We start from the raw sequence: 6,205 nt of genomic DNA on the forward strand, positions 1-6,205 counted from the left end.
TGTGTCATGTGTGTGCCCTGCATACTGAGTCACATTAAAAATCAGTGTAGGCCGGGCATGGTGGCGCACGCCTTTAATCCCAGCACTCAGGAGGCAGAGGCAGGCGGATTTCTGAGTTTGAGGCCAGCCTGGTCTACAGAGTGAGTTCCAGGACAGCCAGGGCTACAGAGAAACCCTGTCTCAGAAAACCAAAAAAAAAAAAAAAAAAAAAAAAAAAAAAAAAAAAAGTGTGAATCACATGTTTTCAGCATTTACTGAACTGTTTAGAAGACAAATATCCTTTGATATTGTGTGTTTTGTAACACAGTCTCCTTCCCAGGCTTTCCTGGAACTCAACAGTGGTAGCTTAAACTCACAAGAATCCTTCAGTGTGGGGTTTCCCTAGTGCTGGGGCCACAGGCTTGTGCCACCTAACCTGCCTTTACCCAGTGAGACTTTGGAAGTGCTGTCCCTCATGGACCGAGGGTCTGCATTTCACGGACGCTGCAATTCACAAGTAATGCTTGGCTTTTCTGCGACTGAAGCCACTGACCCTCGTTGTCTGGCCAGGATGACATAAACTCTGACTAATACGGTATGCTGTGGGGTGTTTACTTAGAGTTGTCTTCTTCCGGGACCTTCATCTGTGTGGTCAAACCCAGCCTCAGATTTCACTCTAAGCCTTCCCTTGTTTCTGTGCCACAGAGGAGAAAGTGCTGCTGGCCCTGGCTGTGGAAAGGCTTCCTCCGGACAACGGAATTGCCTTCCTTCCGCTGGCCCTCCTGATCGATCCTGGTTTCCTTAGTGACCTGAGCATGGGCTGCGGAGACCATGTCTGCAGCTGGGCATCCTTTGGTTGCTCAGAGTTGTGAAGATCCCTCCGTCCACACTGCTTCCTTTACATCCTAGGCTCCTGTGCTGAAGCACGATTCCTGTTTCCGGTCCCAATGAAGCAACCAGGTTCCCACTGGGCCACACTCTCTCAGGGGACACAAGCCTCCTCTGTTCTTCCTTAGCCACTCAAGACCCAGGGTACCCACAAACAAGACTCAAGGGCCCCTCTCTAGCGGGCCTGTAGGTAGATTCTCTCTCTTTAAACCTGGTGAGGCCTTAATGAGGCTGGGTGGAAGGATTATCAAAACAATTTTCCCTCAGTTCTGAAACCGGAAAGGCAGGCTCTCTGCAAGTCCTGTTTCCCCTGCACTAGACTCCAAGGTGCCCTTCCCTCGCGTCTAAATCTCCACATCCAGGTACGCAGAGTGAGCTGAAGCTGGAGGAATCTAAAAAGTCTTTCGTCTGACCCACACCGGTGTTGGATGTTGTTCGAGATATATTGCCTGTGTGAAACCTCATCTCAAGTCACAAGCTGAACTTTAACCCTTTGTTTTCCCTCTCTGCACGCCTCTAAGAGCTCCTGGCTTCTGTGGATCACCATCTGGAACTGACTGAGGTCACTGAAGCAAACAAGTAAGGAAAAGAGCAGCTCCAGCTATTCACCGCTAACCCGTGAATGGGCTATGCAGATGTTTGAGTGCTGTGTACATCGCAGTGGGTGTCGACACCCACTGCAAGTGAGGTAATGTAAGAATCCTGGGGATCCGTGGGAGGACTGAGGAGGTGGATAAAGTCCTGGTGACCTCAGTTCGATTCCCCAGGACCCACTTGGGAGAAGTCTAGAGCCAGTTTTCACAAGTTGTCTTCTGGTCAACGCACGTACACACCCCCATACCCTCTGCCCCATGTACAAATACGTAAATAAATGCATTTACTGATTTACAAGAGAATTCAAAATCTGGGCTGTGTGGCAATACCCAAATCTGGATTTTTGTTTTTTGTGTTCTGGTCCCTAGTCATGAAAGGGTCCCACAAACAGGAGTGTGTGCCTGCATGAATTGGGAGAACTGGGCGTCCTCACAGTTTCCAGGAGCTGCTCTATGTAAGTTTGGGTTTCATGTGTTTTCTTTGGGGCTTTGTTTTGAGACAAGTTCTCCCTATGTTACCCAGGCCATCCTCAAACTCACAATTTTCCTGCCTCAGCCTCCCCAGAGTTGAGATGGCAGATGTGCGCCCCAGTAGCTGGCAGAGACATTTTAAGAAAGAAAAGTTGGGCCAGGCAGTGGTGGCGCACGCCTTTAATCCCAGCACTTGGCAGACAGGTGAGCGGAGCTGTGGGCCAGGTGCAGCAGCAGCAGCAGCCACAATGGCAGGTTAGGAAGAGGGGAGGATGCTGGTTACAGAGCCCGGGAGACAGCAGGCAGAGCTCCGGCAGGCTGGCAGGGCACAAGAGTACATGCTGGACATTTTCTTTTTGGGAACCGCAAAATCCGCTCTGACTCTACAATGCATTCAAGGAATTTTTTTTTTTAAAAAAGACTACCGATGCAGTCTAGGGGTGTTGAAATGAGCTCGTTTGCTCTGCCAGTTAAAGAAAAGGCAGGGAAGCCAGGCTTGGTGGCGCACGCCTTTAATACCAACACTTGGGAGGCAGAGGCAGGCAGATTTCTGAGTTCGAGGCCAGCCTGGTCTACAAAGTGAGTTCCAGGGCAGCCAGGGCTGCAGAGAAACCCTGTCTCAAAAAACCAAAAAAAAAAAAAAGAAAGAAAGAAAGAAAGAAAGAAAGAAAGAAAGAAAGAAAGAGAGAAAGAGAGAAAGAAAGAAAGAAAGAAAAGGCAGGGAAAAGCTGAGGTGCAACTTGTAGCCTCAGAGACATTTCAAGCACCTATCAACTATGAGTTTGTGAAAGGGAGGGAGGCGTGTATCTATCGGCCCTGAGGAAACACACTCAGCAGATACACACACACAGAGTGTCTTGGATAGGCTTTTACTGCTGTGAACAGACACCTTGGCCAAGGCAAGTCTTATAAAGGACAACATTTAATTGGAACTGGTTTACAGGTTCAGTCTATTATCATCAAGGCAGGAGGAGCATGGCAGTATCCAGGCAGGTGTGGTGCAGGAGGAGCTGAGAGATCTACATCTTGTTCCAAAGTAAACAAGAGAAGATTGGTTTCCAGGCATTTAGGTCAGGGGTATTAAAGCCCACACCCACAGTGACACACCTACTCCAACAAGACCACACCATCAAATAGTGCCACTCCCTAGGCCAAACCTATTCAAACCACTCCCAGAAGACCCGTTCTCATCTCTCCTTGAGGCCTGGAGGGTTAAAAACCTCTGAAGAATTCCTCTCCTACATTGTGCAGTTTATAGATAGATAAGATGGTTAACTGGTCCACCTCCTGATGCAGCCTTGAACTGAGCCAGTCCAGCAGCAGGGGGACTGTTGGTGAAGGACACGAGCTGCTAAGCTTTGTCTCTAGTCAGGAAGTTGATGAAGAAGGTGGCCATCTTGGAAATTCTCCCCGTTTATTACGTAGCCATGGCTTCTTCCCCATCTGTCTACCTACCGGGGGGTCTAACCTGGTCTCTCACTTCAATGCTAAGATAAAAGGTTTTATTGAAGCCACTGCCTAACTAATTCAACCCGCCACCACACCATCTTCAGGAGCCAACCGGTATCATAAGTGAGTGTTCCACAGTTAAAACAGTTGTCACTAAGATCTGGTGGGAAGGAGATGTCAAGATGTCTCAGCTCTTTTTAGGTTTAGGGATCAATGTTTTCTGGTGTGCATACAATGAAGTTTACTCATGACCAGGGTGGGGTTGGTGTCAAACACTTTTAATCCCAGAACTCTGGGAGACAGAGGCAGACGGATCAGAACAGCCTGGTCTACAGAGTGAATTCAAGGACAGTCAAGGCTACACAGAGAAACCCTATTTCCAAAAAGCAAGCCATAAAAAGTCAGAAAGCAAGTTCAATCACATAGCGCCATGGGTCAAGGCCCAGTAATTTGCCATTTTGTTTAACAATGCCTTGGTGTTTGGTATGCATTAAACTTTCTAATAAACACTGCAAATTACTGGGCCTTGTGACCCAGTCAGAATTTTCTTCCTTTTAAAGGCTGAATAAAACTTTTTTGTATTTGTTTTGGAGACAGGGTTTCTCTGTGGAACAGCCCTGGCTTTTGAACTCAGAGATCTGCCTTCCTCTGATTAAAAGTGTGCTCCACCTGTCTCCAAGGTTGAATGATACTCCGTCCTGTGCATATATACTCTTGTATTCATTTTTTTTTTCACTGCTGTGACCAAATACTTGACAAAAAAGAAGGGGAGGATTCATTTTGGCTCACAGCTGAGAGGGTACAGTGTGCAACAGCAGGAAGGCATGAGGTCTGGCTTAGTGTTAGCAAGAGCGTGAGGCTCCTTGTTCATGTCTACGTAGACCAAGAAAGAAACAGAGATTGGGTTAGAGCTGGAGCCAGCCCATAACGGTCAAAGTCCATTCCTGTGGCCCTCCCTACCTCTGCAGCCAGAACTCCATGTCCCAGAGATTCCATAGTCTCTCAGAACATCGCCACCAGCCAAAGGCCACCAGAGCAGTTAAGTGTTCAACTCATGAACCTGTAGGGATATTCCACACGCAAAGCACAAAATGCTGGAGTTTAACATCTGTTGTCGTCACTGAACACTGAGTCGCCCCCACCTCGTGGATGCCATGAATAAGGCTGTGGTGAGCACAGGCACACAGATTTTTTTTTTTTTTAATAACCCTGCTTTCCATTTTTCTGGGATATACGACCAGAAGTGGGGGTTCTATTTTTACCGTGGCTAACACTTCCTGTGTGGGAGAGTCTTTTGTTTATGTTTATCCATAGCAATGATAAGAAGCTTAAAGAAATTAGGTAACATGCAGGACAGTGGGAAAGCTCCTTAGTTGGTGCGTTGTTCATTAGACTCAACTGACGGCCCTACTGCCTCGGGTCACAGCCCTGCTGATTTCCGCCACCCTGCGGTTTTGTTACAGCCGCATCCCCGGCAGTCACCCGAATCCGTGGCACCTCTGTCCTGCACGTCTGCCTCGTCACTATTATCTGAATGCGGGGGAACAGCATCATTTCTTGTGGCTGAGTCTTGAACGAACTCCTGAGTCTTCCAAAGTGTTCTCTCCTCAGACCTGCCATAGAGACTGCTGTCACTTGGACCCCCGACCTGGAACTCCAGTTGTCCTGTAAGGGCCTTGAAACTCACAGCCAAGCACAAAGGCAAGCTGGCGGAACCTCAGGGGCTTCTCTCCCTCCACTTAAAAGGCTTATTTCTGAAGCTTCAAAGAATCTTTGCATTTGGAGCAAGAGACTCCTGACTGGGGAAAGGGCATGATTCTGGAGGAGGGGGACGGGACGCCTGTCCGAATCTGGTAAGGCACCGGCCTGGTCAGTTTTTAGGGTCCAGCTTATTACTACCAGGTGTGACACACAGTGGGGACACACAGTGGGGACTCTCTAGCACCCGTGGCGTGGCCAAATGGGAATTTCCCATCTTACCTGGCATGGAATAGCACCAATCCCCTGATGGAGAGCAGAGCTCTGTCCGGTACAGCAAGATTTGGTCAGCTACTGCTTGAGGGCCAGAGCTAGCTCTCCATGTGTTTTTGTAAATAATGTCTTGATGGAATACAGACACAGCGTTAAGTTACCCAGTGTCCTGCTGCAGTCAACACACAATGTCGTGAGGTTGTGACACTCTGTGGACTGCAGAAACCTACGGAATTGTAGTACAGAATGTCTACAGTTGTAGTACTTCGGAAGTTGAGGTAGGATGGTCAGGCAGTCTGAGGCCAGCCCGGGGTTATGTTAGATTCTAATTTATAAAACCTTCAAAACAAAACAAAAACAAACAAACAAACAAACAACCCAACCCTGGAGTGTTTCAGTGTTTACTTTTATTTTTTTTTAAATCATTGAGTCTGTCTGTCTGTCTGTCTGTCTGTCGGTATGTGCAGGTAAACACATATATGTAACCTTGGATATTAGAAGAGGGTATTGATCCTAGAACTAGAGTTGAGGCTTGTGAGCTGCCTGGTGTGGGTGTTGGGATCCAAGCTCAGGTCACGTGTAAGTGTAAACTAGCACTCCTAGCTGCTGAGCCAGCCGCCTTCCAGCCTACAGTACATTGACCTTCTACCCAGATCTTTATAGAATGAACAGGGCTCCTAAACATAGCCTGTCCATGTTTGAACACAGGAGTGCCTGGGTACCCTTCCTCAGCAGTGTATGGGAGTATCCTGAGGGAGGGCGGCTGGAGTCCTCTCCTTCTCAGGTAGGAAGCAGCAGGCTCTGCTACCAAGCCCAGGGATGACGCTAACAGGCCAGGCAGTTATTTTCTGGAG

General features: G+C 48.2%; 1 long non-coding RNA gene across 1 annotated transcript; it reads left to right on the top strand.

Annotated features, from left to right (window-relative positions):
* The first annotated feature begins 1,016 nt into the window (after positions 1–1,016).
* Positions 1,017–5,711, top strand: LOC147002185 (uncharacterized). The gene is made up of 4 exons (XR_015048706.1): positions 1,017–1,229; positions 1,389–1,555; positions 1,830–1,915; positions 4,844–5,711. It is a non-coding gene; the product is annotated as an uncharacterized LOC147002185 (long non-coding RNA).
* The last annotated feature ends 494 nt before the right edge of the window (positions 5,712–6,205 follow it).

The sequence above is a fragment of the Mus caroli genome, unplaced genomic scaffold (assembly GCF_978045245.1).
Source record: "Mus caroli unplaced genomic scaffold, Mus_caroli_1 scaffold_10, whole genome shotgun sequence".
Lineage (NCBI taxonomy): Eukaryota > Metazoa > Chordata > Mammalia > Rodentia > Muridae > Mus > Mus caroli.